Here is a 4,959-nt window from a genome sequence, read left to right as displayed (position 1 = left end):
TTTTAAAATATTATGAGGGACTTAACTCTTGATGAAAGTGAAAGAGGAGAGTGAAAAAGTTGGCTTAATACTCAACATTCAGAAAACTAAGATCGTGGCATCTGGTCCCATCACTTCATGGCAAATAGATGGGGAAACAATAGAAACAGTGACAGACTTTATTTTGGGGGGCTTCAAAATCACTGCAGATGGTGACTGCAGCCGTGAAATTAAAAGAAACTTGGTCCTTGGAAGAAAGGCTATGACCAACCTAGACAGCATATTAAAAAGCAGAGACATTACTTTGCCAACAAAGGTCCATCTAGTCAAAGCTATGGTTTTTCCAGTTGAACTGTGGTATTGGAGGAGACTCTTGAGAGTCCCTTGGACTGCAAGGAGATCCAACCAGTCCATTCTAAAGGAAATCAGTCCTGAATATTCATTGGAAGGACTGATGCTGAAGCTGAAACTCCAATACTTTGGCCACCTGATACAAAGAACTGACTCACTGGAAAAGACCCTGATGCTCGGAAAGATTGAAGGTGGGAGGAGAAGGGGATGACAGAGGATGAGATGGTTGTATGGCATCACTGACTCAATGGACATAAGCCTGAGTAAACTCCGGGAGTTGGTGATGGACAGACAGGGAGGCCTGGAGTGCTGCAGTCCATGGGGTTGCCAAGAGTTGGACACAACTGAGCTTCTGAACTGAACTGAACTAAATTTTTATTTGAGGAGAAGTGAATGAGGACATAGGTTTGCCCATGAATCAGTAACTGTTTAAGCTGTGTGATGCTATATGGAAGTTCATCATGCTTTAACATATTTGAAATTGTTCACATAAAAGTTAAACAAACACCACTATTCTACATTTGCAGTCATATTTGCTTCTTTGTCACTTGTAAGTTCCTTACTTTTTTTTCAGTTTAATATGTACTTACAGTGCACTTTCTCAAGCTAAACACATATATCTAATTTAGTTGGATGTGGGATTAAAGGTAGACAACATAATCATCTTATATAAAAATGCCTTGCCAGATTCTTTTATCTGACATAAATTGAGATGTTATACAGCTTGCAAAATCCATCCTGTCATGTTGGTCTGCACTCTCCATAATAGGCTTTAATGGAATGTGAAGCACTGCTTCTAAATGCTCTTCAGTTGGACAGGTTTAATTTTTAATTTATCAGTTGATTGATCATATAAATTCTATGTACTGGATCTATAACTGCTTGAAGTATAACTTTCCAGTAGCTGTATAGATCATTTTCTCTTTCGCTCTATAATAGATATGCTACCAAATGTGGTGATATTAAAGTTTTCTCTTGAATGGCTAAGAAATTGTTCCCATAACTATTTGTCTTTTTCTCTCCTTTGTTTAATTTTAAGAACCTTATGACAAATTCAGCATGCTTCCAAGTATTTTTTTGAAGGTTTTAAACTTTTGTTTGCAAATTATCATTACAAATATTTTTAAAAGTTCAGGGTCTCATTCTTGGTGCTCATGTATTTGACAAAAATATATTTTAAAATAATTTTCACTTAAAATTTCCATATCTAGCTCTATTCTTGGAATGTGACTCAATGAAAACCAAAGTTTACCCTTTGAGTCAACATTTTTTTTCTTAATATTGTCATTCTTTATGCTTCAAGATCCAGCAGCTGAACTTGGACTGCGCCTTGGTATTTTTTACTTAAAGAGGCTGTCACCTTTTAATTAGAAAATAATCTAAAGGGCTATTTGTATGAGCTCTATCATAAGGTGACAACTATCAATAATGAAAAATGTAGTAAACGATAACGTTCTTTCTAAAAAAAAAAAAAGAAATAAAAACTTTGTCTCGATTTTTTTTTTTTCCCACAGTAGATTAAATTACTGAGCTCTCACTATTGACCAGACTTGATGCTAAATCCTTCAAGGACACTATTGCTCCGATCCTTACAACAATCAAATGAGGACTGGAATAGCATCACTTCCATGGCCCCATAGCCACACTACAGTTAAGGATACAGTGAAGGGAGTAGGAAGATGAGCAAGCCGAAAGGACCCTCCTTAGAGCCCAGCCTTTTACACATTATCCTGAATTGCTCATCTCTAGCCGTTTTTCTGTAAAATTGAGATGCTTCTACCTGACCTACACAGATCATATGTTTGGTTGTGAAGATTAAGCTAAACTTAAAATATATATCTTTTAACTCTGCAAAGAAATCAAATAATGTTCCGGTAATACTTGAGAGTTAACATCTTTCTGGGGCTGTGGAACTCTTTCTGCCTTTTTTTCTCCATGGTAGAATTTGAGTTTAGATATACGTAAGAAGCCCAGAATTTGTATTCTGAACCGTTCACATTCTGAAAGTGCCACATTTCCTCCTTTTTGGGAGGAAAATTTCAAAACAAGAAATCATTTAGAAAAGAAGCTCATAAATTTCTTTGGATTTATATATATATGTATATAATAGGACATACAGTGTGGTTTTTCTGTTGTCCTAGACTTGTGTCTGAAAAGGCCATTGAATCTACCTCCAGAAATGCAGCCAGAAATGGGAGTAACCACCGGCACCTTCATTCTCAGCCCACTAAAAGGTGCCAAAGGAGAGAAATGGGTCCCCCTCTCTTCCTGCCTCCTCTTAGGTGGTGGAACACACCTTAAGCCAGGAGACCTGCTAACCTACCTCTGGCTGCTCTAGGAGGACACAAACAACAGGAGAGACGGCAGGACCTGCATACTGGGGGCCATGGCGGGGGCACTGTCAGATGGAGACCGTTTGCTCAAGTTTTCAGTCCCAAGAAGTTGCAGCCTGCGTGGGCTTTCACACCTGAGTTGGCCATGCGGAGAAGAGACTGATGGCTCTCACCCAGGCAGAAGCGGCAGACGGTAGGGCAAAAAGGTGAGTACGGCAGAGAAATGGGGCAGGTGTCCTGTGAACTATGTAGCCAAATTTCAAAGGGACACTGGTGGGCGGACAGCTTCCTTAGCAGGGCACCTTGGAGCCACGTAGCCGACAGCACGGCCAGTGAGGAAGAAGACTGCAGGCTTTCCCCGCTCCTTCTTTGCTGCCCATTACCAGAGGAGCAGGCGCAGAGACCAGGAGATGTCAAAGCAGGAAGTGCCTGCTGCCCAGCCCGCACTTCCTTGGGCTGAGCTGCCAAAGGGAGGAAAATTCTGAATGAACAGGAAGTTCAAGTTTTAAAATAGGATGAAGAGAGTCTTAGTAACGAAAATGAGATTAATTGAAAAAGTGACAATGACTGCATATTAAGTCATGAAGCCAAGATGTTAACAGATGTTTCCCAGTAGGAAAAGGGGGCCTGAAAGAACAAAGATTAGGTAGCTATCACAAAAATACAACTGTTTGATTTCATATATAGGCTCTGTGTGTGTGTGTGTGTGTGTGTGTGTGTGCGCGCGCGCTTGCGCTTGCGCTTATTCACTCAGTTGTCTCCAACTCTTTGTCATCCCATGCACTGCAGCCTGCCAGGCTCCTCTGTTCATGGAATATTTCAGGCAAAAATACTGGAGTGGGTTGCCACTGTCTACTCCCGGGAGCTTCCCGACCCAGGTTACTTACATGTATTTATAATATGCAATTATATAATACATAGCATGTAATAATATTATATCTAGACCCACATATAGGAATGAGAAGTGCTATTAATAGAACCATAAAATTTATGAGGAGCCCTGAGATTTACGAGGGAGAGAGAACTTAAAGCTAGGGAATCAGGGAAGTTTCACTGAGGAGGCAGGCTTCTTGGAGGATGAGACTTGAGAAACGGGTTGGGATTTAGGCGAGACCTAACAGGGAAACAGGAATTCAGGAGAAGGGAAGAGCTTGTGCAAAACGGGTAAAAAATGGTACAGAGAGCTGCAAGGAAGAACAGAACTGGCCTGGAGGACCACTCTGTAGTCCAGATTGCCTGTGAACGGGAGGATTCTGCTGCATGGGCAGTTTACAGCAAATAGAGGTGGTAACTGAGCTCAGTTGTGCTGGTAGTTAATAATCGTTGAATGAATGAATGAATAAAAAATGACCGGAGTTGCCAGGCGACAGAGCCTCTTTTATGTATTGTTCGGAGAAGGCAATGGCACCCCACTCCAGTACTCTTGCCTGGAAAAGCCCATGGATGGAGGAGCCTGGTAGGCTGCAGTCCATGGGGTCGCGAAGAGTCGGACATGACTGAGCGACTTCACTTTCACTTTTCACTTTCATACATTGGAGAAGGAAATGGCAACCCACTCCAGTGTTCTTGCCTGGAGAATCCCAGGGACGGGGCAGCGTGGTGGGCTGCCATCTATGGGGTCGCACAGAGTCGGACACGACTAAAGCGACTTAGCAGCAGCAGCAGCAAGCAAAAGCATAGAGTCTAGAGTGGAATAAGTGGGCAGAAAGCATTGAGTTTCAGGGACATTACTAAATATCCTCATTGTCTCTCTTGGAAGAATTAGCCTTGGCTAGAAGACGAACGAAGTACAATAGCCAGACCTCTCTATGGGGCACAATTCCCCCTCTTCAGGCACTTCCTGACCTCCAGCATCAACACTTGCTGAGGGCTACTTTCTACCCCTAGGTTCTTTCTGGTAATTTCCAACCCACTTGGGCCATTTTTACTCTTTGGCAGCCGTTTCTGGCGGGGCTGTTAGAAGAGAGAGACCGCACAAGACGTCCAAGATCCGAGGGTCGCGGGGTTCCAGGAATCGCCCATTCCAATCAAGAAGACGTGCGCCAGGCGGGCTACTACTCCTCGGCCTCCACACGACCAGGGGGCGCTCTCGGCCTTCGGTCCAGTTAGTTCGCAGGCCCATGCCCTCCCTCCCCGCGCCGGGTTGGGCCACATCCTCGGACTCAGAGGCCGCGTCAGAGTTCCACGTTGACCAATCACGACTGTCCATGTACTAGCTGGGGCGGGGCTGCCGAGGCAGGAGGAAGATGGCGGCGGGGGCGAGGTGAGGTGTTGGCAGTAGAAAGGGGGATCGGGT

Source organism: Bubalus kerabau, chromosome 9 (genome assembly GCF_029407905.1).
Source record: "Bubalus kerabau isolate K-KA32 ecotype Philippines breed swamp buffalo chromosome 9, PCC_UOA_SB_1v2, whole genome shotgun sequence".
Lineage (NCBI taxonomy): Eukaryota > Metazoa > Chordata > Mammalia > Artiodactyla > Bovidae > Bubalus > Bubalus kerabau.
The sequence above is the reverse complement of the archived record's forward strand: the minus strand, read 5'-3'. Positions refer to the sequence as shown.